At 37.3% G+C, this 16,807-nt stretch overlaps 1 non-coding gene across 1 annotated transcript; it reads left to right on the top strand.

The window, feature by feature from the left end:
* The first annotated feature begins 3,079 nt into the window (after positions 1-3,079).
* Positions 3,080-3,209, top strand: LOC112913839 (small nucleolar RNA SNORA18). The gene has a single exon (XR_003233754.1). It is a non-coding gene; the product is annotated as a small nucleolar RNA SNORA18 (small nucleolar RNA).
* Positions 3,210-16,807: the final 13,598 nt, after the last annotated feature.

Raw genomic sequence — 16,807 nt, 5'->3', positions numbered from 1 at the left:
CAGTTCTTTTGTCAATCAGCTGATAGAACTTGAGTGTGATGAGCCTGATACTTTGACTGCTTTTGTCACAGACAACAGGGATACTTTTGAAAACTACTGTGACACCTAGTACCTAGTCCATCACTGTAGCTTTGCCAGCAGGGGTACAGGCCCCTGCACAAGGGCATCTCTGATGCCCTAGGTTTAACCTGCAAGGAACAGCTCTTTCAGCTCACATTCAAGCTTACTCATTATTTTACTACCTTAACCAATCTGCCAAGGTGTTTGGGTTCACAGATATTTCTTGTTGTGGCTGCAAGATATCCCATAACCAACCCTCCCCAAGTTAACCTTTCACTTTAATGTTGACCCTTGCATACCTGTCCAGAGTCTACCTAGACCCATGGTGAGGTCCTCCCCAGGAAACAGTGTTTTTTATGCCACTGGACTTTTCACGGACCTAGTCAGCCAAAGAGGGAGTAAAGACATTAAGCATCAAAAGGAAAAGAGTTGACCTTTTCATCTTGGGTAATTTCTTCTCCCCTATGCATACATTCCCATCTCCTTTCCAGTAATCAATTTAGCATTCCAAAGTTAGATTAAAGGCAGCTTTTCTCAACCAAAGAAATTCATATCCCTCTTCACCCAGGCAGTGGGTTAATTGTATTCATTCAAGTGACACTTTTCTGAATGAAAATTAGTTCCAGAGTGACTGGTATTATCCATATATATGAAGAAGCTTTGGAGAATTAAGAACTCCACATTCTACATCATTAGTTGCCCTGTTACATTTACTTCAACAATCATGTAGAGGTTTTCCAATTTCTATAAATTCTCTCATATACTTTACTTTTTCTTAGCAGTTTATTCTGAGTTGTATCAATATAGTGTCCTTTCAAATATCTTTGAAAATACTACTTAAACTGTTTTAATAACATTTTCTATGTTTCTCCAGTAATTCAATTTCTTCAAGAATCATTTCGATTTGTTAAAATTGGTAACTCATTTTTACTTTGTTATTTTTTCTTAAACATCTGGAGACTCAACCACCTATAAGTGACAGTGTAGGGCAATTGATAATACATGGTCAATGTGAAAATCAGAGTTCCCTTGATAGTGAATTTGATTGCAAAGGACAGAAGCCATGGCTGTGATGAGTGAGCTGGGATCTGTCATCAGAGATACCTTTCTCTTAGGGTAGGTAGGAGCTTGCTGTCAGGATGTGGATAGGTTTCCCCTATTGGCAGCTGATATTACATGGGAGTACCACCCAACTTCTCTTTTTAGCTCCAATACTCACTATAAATGCCCTTGCTTACTCCCACTGACAAAATCCATCCACCCCTTTATTAGTTCTTGAAATATTTATGCCAGCTCTGCTAGAGCTGGGAATGTATGCATTTCCCAGGTGCTTGGAATGTCCTAGTTTCACTGGTTTTCCTACTAAGTATCCAAAAGATGATTCCTGCCTCTAGTTCCTAATGATTATGATCTTGGGGTTTTTCCAAAGGTCTATTTAAACAAAACAAAACTCTCTTCTTCTTCCATTACCATTCTCTTTTATTTACATTAACTGCAGTTATCAGTTCTCTCTGGCTACTCCATCAAGCCAATCCCATCTGCTTTATATCTTCCAGAAATTTGTTGCTTCTGCTGATATCAACCTTCACATTTCCTAGTACTGTTACATTGTTTTTATTAATTTTATATTTATTCACTCATTCCAGTGGAACATTGGAGAAAGAAAAGTAAATCTGTATGCTTAATCAGTCATCCAGAAGGCACTTAGCCCCCAAATGACTTTTTCTCTTATTTTTCTTTTTTCCTTTTTTCTTTTCTATTTGTATTTCATTGCCCTTTATTTAGTTTCCTTTGTTTTATTCAAATGGCTTTTAAGCAATAGGATAGTGACAAGAGCACTGATGTTGGAATTATGATTCCTTTATTCTGATCATGTTTTTGCCATTATTAAACAGGGCCTGGCTCATGGTAGGTGCTCAATAACTATTTTGAAACAAATGAATGAATACAGTAAATTACAATCCTGACCCAGACTTCAGCTTTCTCTAATGCAAAATTAGGAGGCCCCTGTAAGTAATAGCAAGCTATGATTCTTCTTGGGCTGGATAGAAAACATTTATCATCACTTAACCAGGAAGCAGCAAGAAGAGAGAGGTTCCAGCATGAGCAGAAATGCAGCAATATGTGATCACATACGGGGCAAGCTAAGACAGAAAACTGTGATCAAAAACCTAATAGGAGACCTTTGACATCAGAGTCTCAGGGAAGTTCAAAGCAATCATAATTAGGCTTAACAACTGATTCTCAGGGGACTATAGAACTGCGATCAGGCCAGAGGGCAGCTGAGTACTGAATTAGCAGAGAGAGAGAGATAAAAACACAGTCTGCCTTTCAAAGAACCCATGTTAACACCCTCTCCCTTTTCCTAAACCCACATCATAAAAACTAACATAGGTAAAATCCTCTGAGGCCAAAGGCCTGACAACCATGCCCTGAGAAACTCCCCAAGATCCTCCAACCTGACTTAAATGCTTCCACCAGGTCATCCAATGACAATGAGGTTTCCAAGTCAGGTGGTATGTCTCAAACACACACACACACACACACACACACACACACACATACACACACACACACACACTACTCTCTACTAAATGCAGTCATCCAAAACAATTCATTGGCAATGATATTGCTTGGCAGACCTAAAAGTAAAAAATCATGGAAACTGTCTTCAGGGGGCTCTTTACATTCTGAATCACCTTATTTCTTCGATAACTATTTTATTATTCTATGTCTGAGAATCCAAGGAAACACAGGAGTTTGCAAATTACATATCTGCCTAATATGCCCAGTTCGGTGGTCTTCAGAGACAATGACCTGGGGGGCTTGTTAAAGCACATTGCTGGGTCTCACCCCCAGAATTCCTGATTTGGAGCAAGGAGATAGGACCCACTGCTCATGACAGGAAGATGGTCTCATGACATACACAACTGAGCCTAGGGTGACCTCCTCCCAAGTCACATCCTCGGGTATATCTATTGGGACACTTTAGGCTGCAAGTATCAAAAACCTCACTCCCCTGGAAGTACATCCCAATGGGTTTTTTTCTATAGACCCACATTATTGGGAATGCCTCATAGAGTAAATATGTAGTTTGCTTTGCTCACAGAATTATGTTTAAATCTGTGGGAAAGAACTATAAGGCAGGGCTACTAAAACTATTTTAGGACTAATGGTCAACTTTTTTCATCCTAGGTATTGGTATATCCCAATGATTTGTGCTAATCTAGGGTGTGATAGTTTAGGAATAAATATAATTTGAAATTATTCATGTATAGAGGATGTCTGAAGTTGACAACCAGGCAGGTCCAACTACTCTAACCCTAAGTATGGTCCTAACATACACTTCTTGAGGAAATTGGATCCCAAAGTTTACAAGTGGAGAATTTTTAAAGTGTGTCTATACTTAAGTAGGGATCAAAGCAGCCCAACTAAAAGAAGTGTGGACTACCTGACATGACAACTGAGGATTAAGCAAAAGTTCTCTTAAATTTTTTAATTTAAATTCCAATTAGTTAACATATCATGTTATATTAGTATCAGGTGTACAATATAATGATTCAATACTTCCATACAACACTGGGGCTCATCACAAGTATACCCCTAATCCTCATCACCTATTTAACCCATCCCCTAATGCACCTCCCCTCTGAACCATCAATCTGTTCCCTATAGTTAAGAGTCTGTTTCTCAGTTTGCCTCTCTTTTTTTCCTTTTGCTCATTTATTTTGTTTCTTAAATTCTACATATGAGTGAGATCATATAGTATTTGTCTTTCTCTGACTTATTTCACTTAGCATAATACTCTCTAACTCCATCCATGTCATCGCAAATGGCAAGATCATTTTTTATGGCTGAATAATATATATCACCACTTCTTTATCCATTTATCTGTTAATGGACAACTGAGCTATTTCTATAATTTGGATATTGTAGAGAATGCTGCTATAAATATTGAGATACATGTGTCCCTTTGAATTAGTATTTTTGTATCCTTATGGTAAATACCTAGTAGTACAATTGCTGGATTGTAGCAGAGTTGTATTTCTACCTTTTTGAGGAATCTCCATACTCTTTTCCAGAGTAGCTGCACCAAATTGTATTCCCACCAACAGAGCAGGAGGGTTCCCCTTTCTCCACATCCTCACCAACATCTGTGTTTCTGATGTTGTTGATTTTAGTCATTCTGACAAGTGTGGGGTGATATCTCACTATAGTTTTGATTTGTATTTCCCTGATGATGAGAGAGCATCTTTTCATGTGTCCGTTGGCCATTTCTATGCCTTTTTTGGAAAAATTCTGCCCATTTTTTTAATTGGATTATTCATTTGGGGGTGTTGAGTTTTATAAGTTCTTTGTAGATTTTGGATACTCTTTATCAGTATGTCATTTGCAAATATCTCCTCCCATTCAGTATGTTGTCTTTTAGTTTTCTGGACTATTTCCTTTACTATGCAGATGCTTTTTATTTTGATGTAGAACTAATAGTTTATTTTTAACTTTGTCTTGCTTGCCTCAGGAGACATATCTAGAAAGAAATTCCCATAACCAATGTCAAAGAAGTTACTGCTTGTGTACTCTTCTAGGATTTTTATAGTTTCAGGTCTCACATTTAGGTCTTTAATCCATGTTGAATTTATTTTGGTGTTTGGTGTAAGAAGGTGGTCCAATTTCATTCTTTTGTATGTTGTAGTTCAACATCATTTGTTGCAGGGACTATCTTTTTCCCATTGGATATTCTTCCCAGCTTTGTCAAAGATTAATTAACCATTTGATGGCGGCTCATTTCTGAGTTTTCTCTTCTGTTCCATTGATCTATGAGTCCACTTTTGTGCTGGTACCATAATGTCCTCATCACCACAGCTTTGTAATATAACTTGAGGTCCAGAATTGTGATGCCTCCAGCTTCACTTTTCTTTTTCAAGGTTGCTTTGACCATTCAGTGTTTTTGTGGTTGCATAGAAATTTTAGAGTTGTTTATTCTAGCTCTGTGAAAAATATTGGTGGTGTTTTGATATCTACATACCTCCTATCTCTTCTCCTCCTTTAGTTGTGGAGTTTGTTCTATTAGTCAACACATCAATTTCTGGGGTATTTAGGATGATTTGTTATCTAGTTATTTTCATGCAATGAGACAAACCTATGATCCTCCTACTTAGCTTCCATCTTCCTCTTCTCGAGCAAAAAGGCTATCTTGAAGACTATGACTCAGAAATTGGAGGAACTAAGGTGATTGGCAATGAAAGGAATCATAACATGTGAAATTCCTTAAGCAAAAATGTATTGACTTTAAATAATTTTGTATACATCACATATAAACAAAATAAACTTTACACTTAAAAAAAAAACTTCACCCCAACTGGCAGAGACAATAAGAATTGTTCTAACCATGAGTATTAGCTAACATAAGGGCAAATCCAGAGGCATAGTGAACTTCAGGGCTATGGACCCAAAGGCACAACTATATCATCAAAGAGGCAGGTTCTTTTCACTTTTCATCCTGCTATCTGCATTGTTCACTCCATCCCTAGCCTGGTTCTCCTTATGTTTCAGAAAGTTGTCAGTAGCTATAAAGGTCACATGCTTCCCTGTCCATGTCAATTCAGAGAGAAGGTACCTTTTCCAAGCTATCAAAGAAATCTTTTTCTTTTAGACTGATCGGGACAACTTAAGTTCTGTGCTCATCCATAAACCAGTAATTGTTGCCAAAAGAAGCAGTGGTTGATTGGCTTAACAAGGTTGCTGAACAATCATCTCCAAGAGGAATGAGACACACGTTTGGTTTTTACTACTCAGGAGTTAACCAAGAGTTCAGTCAAACTACAAATGGAAGAAGGGTAGATTGAATTTGGGGGGTAAATTATAATGTTCCATAAAGTAGGCAAGTCTGGAAAGAACCTTTAGAGCACAGAACTTTTGACGTAACTTTGACAAATGCTAACATGAGTCTAAATTTGAGAGTACATGGCAATAGAGATGGATCATTCCAATGACTCAACTCTAAAACCACTAGTCATAAATATACAAAGTGCTTTGGACATGACATCTCTACTGTAGATATTCCTCTAAAGACATTCTTATGTGAAGTGAAATCCCTTCCTCCTTCCTTCAGAATCTTCAATTTATTGACTTTGCAACTATTTAACAGGGGAAATATCAGATAGACTTCAGAATTCCTTTCCTTTTTGGACTCCTTTAGAAAGTTGTAGAGCATTATCTTCCTTTTGTATTTCAGCAATTTTGTTAGTGGGCTTCTTTTTTTTCCTCCTAAACTGATCATTATGGATAAACATAAAATCTCTAAATAGATTTTCCTAGTCAGTTAACCATATTCTTGGGGGAAAACATAAGGTAGAATCATTATTAAAAAGCATTCTCAGTAATACACACATCTTTATTATGTCAGTCTTTTGCCAAAAAAAAATAAGATTGATAGTAAAATCCACTTAATTTTTTTTCTTCACAGAATCAAGCCATCTGCCTCAAAATACACCATCAGCCTCTGTTAGATGAATTCACACATTTTAAAGCCCCGGAGTAACCATTTGAATGGAAATTGGACACTTCTTGTCATTTAGGAAGCTTTTTTAAACTGGAAAGGCTTCTCATTTGTTCAATTAAATGTGTGTGTATGCAATACACTTTATGAAATTTATCCCAAAACAGCGAGGGCTGAAATAATATTTGAAACAGATGGCACAGCTGCTGTATTTCGAGAGCTACCCATGGACATAGATGGAGACATTGAGGGAACTTTGAAGTGCAAGTCAAAATATTGTATAATCAAGACTCTCAACCACAGTCGTTAAGGATGGGAAAGTCTTTGTAATGTCAACCCCTTCCCTAACGGAGGTGTATGGAAGGTGCTAAGATTCAGTCAAGTGGAATCGATTCCCTTCTCTGGATGAATTCTCTTCTCAGTTGAGCCTTAAAATTTGAAAATGCTGGATCTGCTGCCTCAGAGTTTTCTCTCTTGAATACTATATGAAAGCAGAGCTGCACGCTGAAAGTATTGTTCCCAAGGGAATGTTAGATAGTGGTGCGTGCAGAGCAGAGCAAAGCAAAACCGAGTATGTAGAGCTGGAGGGAATGTCGGGGAAGAGACCACAGAGATTATTTCTCTAGTGCCCTAATTCTGTAAGAGAGGAAACAGAGTCCAAAACGGGTTAATTTGCATCACCTCCATCCCACAGAACTGGCCTCCTCAGACTCCTTTTGGGACAACTTCTACCGCAGACACTATTTAATGCAAAGAAAAGAAAGGCTGAGTGCTTTTGAATTTATCTTATTTCATTTTGGATAAGCATCACATCTAAAAACAAGTCATAATTTTTATAAGGCAGATAGAAAGTGGCAATGTACAAAAAAAGTTCAATGTTTCTTAAAATTGCTTTAGGGTAAAAATATTTCATGAAGGTGAACATATATATGTCCTAATTTCTGTAAACAATGAGTATATTAACAGGGTATTTGACTAGATGTTTCATTTCACATGGATCATGTCGACACAACTTGCAGCCAGTTTTAAAACACTAACACAGTCCTACATCCTAATTGAAATGACGAAGCAAAAGTTCTGATGCAAAATTCTTGAATTCAGAATCCTTGAATAAGTACAATACATCTGAGCAAACACACAAAGACACATGTACGTGTGTACATGTGTGCACATGCCCCCCCACCCCACCCCCCCACACACACACAAAGGCATAAAAGGCATAAAATATGTCAACACTCATAGTAACAATTCATCTTAAATGCAGCAGTGTGTAGGGTTTGAAAGTTCACACATTTCCCTCTCAGTTGTGGTTTTATAGACATGAATGTTGAAAGCAGATGCCTTTAGTTTATTTCAGGGAGATCCCTGAGCTACTGAAAATGACAAATCTCAGCAATCACATTTAGGCTCCAATATCCCTCTATGTTGAAAAGAAATGGATAAAACCCTTAATAAGAAAAGCTGCAAAAAACTAAAGTTTATCCATCATCTTCTCTGCCGCAAGAGCTAATGAAACAGAAATGAAACCATGTCCATCTTCAGAGAAATTTTCCCCGGTAGACTATGTTCCTATACTTCAGTGGAGTTCTCCTGGAGAGAACAAATTGATTTTCTCAAATGTCTTGGTTATTCCAGAGATAGAATAAAGTCACAGTCTGATGTGCTAACCTTCCACTACATTTCTACGACTGGATCTATACATTTGGAACAAAGGAAGAATCAACCCAGCAGAAAGTCCATTTATGCCTGAACTACCCCAAAGGTTGGTTCATTTACCACTTTTGCCTCATTCATTATTGCACCACAGCTCTTGTGAATACATGGTCGTAACCCAGTCTTTATTTCCATGTAAATCAGAGCAGTACTCCCTAAAAAGCAACACTGCATAACTAACATGTACACTAACACCAGCTAGGAGTCTCTCCAGAATAAGACTGTTTTTCCTTTTTCTTGCACTCAGGGAAAACAAAGAAATTTTCCTAGTGCTCTGAGAAGTTTCAGCCTCCTTGTTTCCATTACATAATCTTTTTGACAAGTTTCTGTAAAGAATTTTAAAATCAGAAAAGCCCAAAGACATTGATCTTAAAATTTCTTTTAAGTTACTGACGTTTCACTTCTCACATAATAAGTGGTGAAAGCCAGTCAACAGCTAAAGAGTGTTTCTTTTTCTTTGATGTGGTCTTGTGTTTAAAAAAAAAAAAACTCACTGATTCATTTCTATAAAGTTCTATATTAGGATGTGTGAGTCAACCACACAAACACACACATTCATTCATATACCCATTAACTAGGGAAGAAAGAGAAAAGGAGAATTTGACTTGGAAAAAAAAATCAGCTCAGCAAACCTACCACTTGGTCAGTTTTGGCATATCATTTTCCATTCGAATAGTAGAAGGTCCACCCAAGGACACCAATAGAGAGCTAATCTACCCCCATGTACTTCCTGGAAGTCTTGTCCTGACAAAGACTAAGGTAGGAGAGCATCCAGAGGTAGGAGAGCATCCTAAGGTAGGAGAGCATCCAGGTACTCTACAACAAAGACTAAGGTAGGAGAGCATCCAGAGGTAGGAGAGCATCCAGGTACTCAAAGACTAAGGTAGGAGAGCATCCTAAGGTAGGAGAGCATCCTAAGGTAGGAGAGCATCCAGGTACTCTACAACAAAGACTAAGGTAGGAGAGCATCCAGAGGTAGGAGAGCATCCAGGTACTCAAAGACTAAGGTAGGAGAGCATCCTAAGGTAGGAGAGCATCCAGGTACTCTACAACAAAGACTAAGGTAGGAGAGCATCCTAAGGTAGGAGAGCATCCAGGTACTCTACAACAAAGACTAAGGTAGGAGAGCATCCAGAGGTAGGAGAGCATCCAGGTACTCAAAGACTAAGGTAGGAGAGCATCCTAAGGTAGGAGAGCATCCAGGTACTCTACAACAAATGTGGTCATCTGCAACTGTATACTGCAAAGATAATTTGGGGTGCTCAATTATACAGTATTGCTCAGACAAACTACACACCCCTGAGAGGCTGAAAGAAAATGAAAGAGTATACTAAATAAAAGAGTTTAAGCACAAGGGAGTTTATAAAATACAAAGAACGAGGCATTTTATTAGACTCTAAAAAAAGACCTGTAAGACCAAGAGGAGGGTGCTCATCCTTACACTGTTTAAAGTTAGGAGGAAAAGCAAGGACCACTAGGGAGAAGAAAATGCCATCAAAATGAGTGATATGTTCCCCAAGACCAATGAGAGTCAGAGCGAACAGCAGAAGGGTCACAACAGCAGGGATGGCCACCGCCAGATGATAACAGAATTGAAGTTCCCACACAAAACATAGAGGCCGGGATCCCTGGGTGGCGCAGCAGTTTAGCGCCTGCCTTTGGCCCAGGGCGTGATCCTGGAGACCCAGGATCGAATCCCACGTCGGGCTCCTATTGCATGGAGCCTGCTTCTCTCTCTACCTATGTCTCTGCCCCACCCCTCTCTCTCTCTCTATCATAAATAAATAAAAATTTAAAAAAATTAAAAAAAAAAGAACATAGAGGCCACCCTGCAAAATTACAGTTGTGTTTCTTTTTCCTCCACTATGCATTTGTCAGTCGTTTGGTTCTGTTTCTTGAAGGCATACCCACACTTCTCTACACAAAGACTTCCTCTGACTTCTCCATAGACCCATACTCCCTTCTATACTCATACTCCCAGCAATCTCCAACCTGAACCATGGCTGTACAAGTATGACAAGTGTACTTTTATGGAAAAACAAAAACAAAAATACAACTACCACAGATTATCAAACAAATGTAGGAACTATATCAGACCACTGCTAATCGGGTCTTCTATTTCTGAGGAAAACTGAGTTTGCTGGATGACTTCTTGTCAGCCTTTATTTTTCAACAAAAAGATGCACCATTCTTCAAGGTAAAACAGCCCTTCTGCTCAGATTTGCCTTCTTCCTGGCCTTATTACGCTACGAACACTTCTATCTTGCGTGGAGCTATAATCTATTTGTCCCTCTGTTCCTCAGTCCATAATTTTTATATCAAGAGTTAGCATATTAAATTTAGTAAGACTCTTAAAATTTATTTGATTCTGATACTCAGTTTCGTGCTGTGATTTCAATCTATTATAAGTTACTAGAACCAAGTTATTCAATCTTACTTTCATATGTTTTAAATATCTTACAAAATATAAAATCAGTGCTTTCTCTAGTCTAAACAAAAAACTGCCCCCACCATACACACACACACACACAGGCACACACACATACAATCCTGTAAAAGTTAACAATGAGGGCCAACATCAAGGGTTCTTATGAATAGAAATCTAAAGCTAACCAAAAGTAAATTTAAAAAATCTTATGATCAGAAAATCCATTTGGGATAATTTAATCCATAATCGGTATATTCAAATAATTTCTTATAAACAAACATTGCATTCCATATTTCCAATCAATGTCACTCAATCAAATGTATCATTGCACATAAGGATTACACTTCTCTATACATCTTGGATGTCTTTGGTCTTTAAAATAGAAGACAATGGGCAGCCCAGGTGGCTCAGTGGTTTAGTGCCACCTTCAGCCTAGGGCGTGATCCTGGAGAACCAGGATCGAGTCCTACATCAGGTTCCCTGCATGGAGCCTGCTTGTGTCTCTGCCTCTCTCTCTGTGTGTCTGTCATGAATAAATAAATAAATAAAATCTTAAAAAAATAAAAATAAAATAGAAGACAATCTCTTGGCAGCAAATAGATAAAGTTCCATGTGGCTCCTATTATTTTATTTCTATTGCAGTTTAGGATCCTTTCCCATAATAAAAACATGATGAGACTGACAGTTTCCCAAAATCATAGCTAGTATTTTAAGAAAACTTACTCTTGGTTCTCTACCACTAAGCAGCATAATTCAGGAATAAATTGTTGATCAAATATGGCCTGAAATTTTAACCATCTTCTTAGGTAACTGCTTTTCCCTGAAATAGTGTTCAACTTTAGGAAGCCCTTATATAAAGACAATGCATTATAAATTTATCCATACTTTAGAAAATATAATAACCCATTTTCTGTTAAAATTTGTTTAAAATTGTTTTCCAGGTGTGTGGAAGATAAATGGGAGTTATTGAAAGGTAGAGTGTACTTTGGAAGAGACATCAGTCTTGAGAATGTCAATGAGACAAATATCATATTTAAAATTCTTTTTAGAAATAGTTTAGAATCCCATACTATCTTAAATGAGAAATTTGAATGTACTTCAATGACACAATATTATTTCTAGCGCCATTTCCACATGCTTTCCAACAGCTCGTTTCTGACTTTGATTATTACTAAGCTGTCTTCATTGTCATCCCTCAATTATACGTATTTTCCAAGGTACTAGGGAGCTACATTCCAGCCCAAACCTGCTACTCTTCTTTATGATGTCCCTCAAAGTTCTGTTTCTGATAGCACCTAATTCCCTTTCTCTCCCCTAATCTCTTTAAACTTGACTCCAGGGGGGATCCCTGGGTGGCGCAGCGGTTTGGCGCCTGCCTTTGGCCCAGGGCGCGATCCTGGAGACCCGGGATCGAATCCCACATTGGGCTCCCGGTGCATGGAGCCTGTTTCTCCCTCCGCCTGTGTCTCTGCCTCTCTCTCTCTCTGTGACTATCATAAATAAATAAAAATTAATAAAAAAAAATTAAACTTGACTCCAGGGATCCCTGGGTGGCGCAGTGGTTTGGCGCCTGCCTTTGGCCCAGGGTGCGATCCTGGAGACCCGGGATCGAGTCCCACGTCGGGCTCCCGGTGCATGGAGCCTGCTTCTCCCTCTGCCTGTGTCCCTGCCTCTCTCTCTCTGTGTGTGTGACTATCATAAATAAATATTTAAAAAAAATTTTTTTTAATAAAAATAATGAAAAAAATAGACTTGACTCCAGAGGCACTGACTCTGATACTACTTCAAATTTTACAGATCTTAACCCCCTTATTCTTAAATAATATAAATTATTATGGCCAATAACTTTATCATAATTTTATCAACAACAGGGTCACCTGCCTCAAAATCATTTTTATACCAAAGCAGAGTAATCACAAACAACATCATACTGATAAAGTCAAGTTCCATGTCATAGTCCCATTTATTCAGTTACACCTCAAGTCAAATGAAACCTAAACCCTAATCTTATGTCCCAGAATTGCCTTATGTGCTTAAATGTCATCTATGAACTATTAACCTATGTTAAATAAAGACATTGATTTAAGTATCTACTTCCAGTCTAACATATGCGGACTTTATTATGATGTTTTATTCCAAATACACTGTCAATTATTATTGATTATTTTGGGACATGAAATTCTGAGGAGAAAATAAGCTAATCCATCCATTTCCTTATCTAGAATGATAGTAATAGATAATGAAGCACAAAGAACCCACATCCTCCACTGAGAAAATTTCTCCAGTAGTTAGAAGCAAATGCTAGATTGAAGGGTACTAGTTAACTTTCCAGCGCTATTTTTACGATGTTTACAGTAGATAACACTGGAAGAGAGAGCACTAATAACAAGCCAGGAAGGAAGAGAAATCTGTAACAACAAATGAAACGATGTTTAGATCTAATTGTCTTCTGCTTCCACAGGGTCCATCACAACAGAAACAAAGCAGCATTTTTATTTATGAGGCTTTCATCTCCTGTCAGCAGGAAAAGCCTAGAAAACTCTCCAATTGAGATGCTAATCTAATTCCAAGGAAGCTGATGCATTTTATCAAAGTTCTACTAGAAGTATGGCTTATGAATATGGCCATATGGAGAGCTGCATAACTTTGCAGGGGACAAATTCACATGAGAATTACAATGAGAGGAAGAGAGGAACCCCTGCAAAGCTCCAATTTCCAACAACTCCTAGCATAAATTTAACCAAATTAAAAGCTTTTCACATGGGTGCAGCTGAGATAGCCATTACTATAAAGAAATATATTAGAGAAAAAGCTATTTGGAAGCATTGAAGTATTCCCAGAGCATACCAATATGGGTACAGATCATTTTTTTAATTCACAGAGACTACACTTTCATTACTGCTCATTGCCATAGACTCAGAAGGGAAAAAGAATACTTGGGATTTCCCCTTTTGGAGAAACTTTGATGACATAAAAGCAGAATACATGCTTGGGATAGGCAGCTCAGGTTGGGGAATTTTAATTCTAGTGCAAAATGACACTGAATGAGATAAACCACTAGAGACTAGGTTTGTCAAATCTCCATGCCCTGAGACAATGAGAAGGACAGTGGATCCAAGAGTAAAAACAACGATCTACAGTTGCTAAAAGTTGGCCAGGACGACACGTTCAGTCAACTAGCCTTCTTACCAATAAAAGAGAAGGAAGATTGTCAACAATAAAGAACAAAGCAAACCTTTTTCTTTGGCCCTCTTTCTTTCTCCATATATCCCCTCAAACTCACTTTCTTCATATATTTTCACCTCTAGAATTATCCTTCCTATATGTTCAGCAGCAAATTTTATCACAAACTCATTATATGTCAGGCCAGGCTGCCATTCCTAAATGACTGCTGTACAACTCTACTTAAATGAGGCATTTAGAGCCTCAAATTCAACATGGCCAAGTTCCTCCTTACTTTTCATTATTTATTAATGAATCATATTCTCCCAGGCACCCAGACTGGCATATCCCAACCATCCTTATCCTCCATTTATTCCTCTCACTCCCTCTCATCGAAATCCACTCAATTGCCTATGTTCTCACTCTACAATGTTTCCCATCTATAATGACACCATTAAAATAAAGGCTGTTCCTTCTGAGAAGCAACCTAAAGAATGGAGTTTGGAAAATGGTTGAGAAGGGAAGAGCTCCTTGGAAAACAGGAAATAATAAGAGAAAGATCAAGAGAGAATTGGTAAGCAGAAAGTGTCCGAGAGCAAAAGTAAACTCAAGGATATTATTGCTACTCCTCCAAGACAAACTGGCAAGTTTTCAAGATCTTTGAAGTATAAGTTTCCCACTGAGGCAGGCAGCATTTGGGATACAGATATTGGATCTCATAATGGTGGAAGTAGAACCATCCCGGGGTCATATTTCAGTGCTGGAAAGGATTGAGACCAAACTAAGGATAGTGGAAAATTTAGGAATTTTCTTCTCAATTCAATAAGAAAAGCAGGCAGGCTCTGAAGATTGAACCTATGTTAGGATGGCGGAAAGGGATATACCAGCCTCATTTGCCAGTCATTAAAGCAAAGTATTTCAATTTGGCTAAATTGCTTGTAAATATAATTTTATATAAAGCATATTTTTCTCACATTTCACATGTCCAAAAGTCCACAAGATAGGGAGACTTGATCACAGAGTAATATTCTTTGAAATAAATACTATAGAAAATGAGTGCAAAACTTCACTGGTATCAGTGCTATTTTTTCAGATGCTACTAACTCATCTAGACAACATCAGTGACCTAACTATTTTCCTGCCAACTAATCTTTCTCCTCTTTCTTTCCCAACCAATTCTCTCTTTTAAAGTAAATTTTAAAAAAATAAAATAAATAAAGTAAATTTTGACCAAGTCTCTACCTTTTTTAAACAGTTTTTAGTATATGCATTATTAATTTTAATATATGTTAAATAAAAATAATAGACTTTGCCTAAAATTCAAAATCTTTCATGATATGGTTCTGATCTAAGCTTCTCTATATCACTGCATTCTGCAGATTTTATAAATTTGTGATTCAATAAAAATATTAAATAATAAAATGAAAGATTAAAAAATAAAAAATAAAAAAATATTTTAGCAATATTATCTAATCATCTGTTTCATAATACTGGTCTATCCACCTTTTTCCCAAACACAGTACATATTTTCACACTTACTTGCCTTTGTTAATCCCATTCTCTATGCCAGGAATTTGTCTTCCTCATCTTTATTCCTGGAAATTCTACGTCACCTCAAAAACCCAGACCAAATATCCCCTCCTTCTTGAAGTTCTTCTTAATCCTTGTTTTGTTCTCAAATCTTCAAGAGCTTTGGCCATGTCTCTATGGAACGTCCCACATTTTGCTCCAAATTGTGAAAACTTAATAGGCAAAATATGGAAAGTTCCATATTTTGTGCCACAATTCTAATATACATATCATAAATTTATGTATTTTAGACTTTTTGTTCCTATAGGTACAGTTTTTTTATTGCTGCCATAACAAATTAACACAAATTTAGTGGCTTAAACAACAGAAACTTATTATCCAACAGTTCTGTAGGTCAGAAGTCTAACATGAGTCTCACTGGGCTATGATCAAGAGAGCAGAGTGGCATTCCTTCTAGAAGCTCTAGGGGAGAATCCATTTCCTTGCCTTTTATACCTTCTAGTATCTACTCACATTCCTTGGCTTGTGAGTCCTCTCATCCATTTCAAAGCCAGAAATATCTCATCTCTCTATCCTTCCTCCATCATCATATCTTTCTCTGACCAAAGCCAAGAAAGATTTATCACTTTTAAGGACTTGTGTCATACATAACATTGGACCTCCCTAGATGATTCAGGTTAATTTCTCCATCTCAAAATTCTTAACCTCAATCACATCTGGAAAGTCCCTTTGCCTTAAAAGTTTACATATTCACAGGTTTCAGGAGATTGGGATGTGAATATCTTTAGGGGCCCATTATTCTGCCTACCACACCATAGAATGCGAGCTTCTCAAAGGTAAAAAAGCATTCTACTTCCTATTTCTTCTCCACAGTATCTAACAGTAACTTCTACAAAGGGGGTATATATCACTAATAAATATATCACCATATGTATTTCAGTCCAATTATTTATTTCTGCTTTGATTTTTGTTATTTCCTTCCTTCTACTACTAGCTTTGCGCATGGTGTGCTCTTCCTTTCCTAATTGCCTAAGGTATAAGATTAAATCACTTAAGATCTTTCTTTTCTCTTAAGGTAGCAGTTTATTGCTATAAATGTTCCTGTTAGAACTGTTTCATAGCAGACTATAAATTCTGGTATGTTGTGAAGCAATAAATATCTATTGTTTTAAAATAAATAAATTTTGGTATGTTGTACTTCCATGTATATTTGTCTTGATATATTTATTGATTTCCACTTGATCCATTGGTGCTTAATCTCCACATATTTGTAAATTTTCCAGTTTTCCTCTTGTAATTAATTTCTGCTTTATTAACATTGTGGTCAGTCAAGACCCTTGATATTATTTCAGTCTCCTTATATTTACTAAGACTTGTTCTATAGCCCAGCAAATGATCTATCCTGGAGATTGTTC

The sequence above is a fragment of the Vulpes vulpes genome, chromosome 1, assembly GCF_048418805.1.
Source record: "Vulpes vulpes isolate BD-2025 chromosome 1, VulVul3, whole genome shotgun sequence".
Lineage (NCBI taxonomy): Eukaryota > Metazoa > Chordata > Mammalia > Carnivora > Canidae > Vulpes > Vulpes vulpes.
Note: the sequence above shows the minus strand (reverse complement) of the source record. Positions and strands in the feature narration are given on the sequence as shown.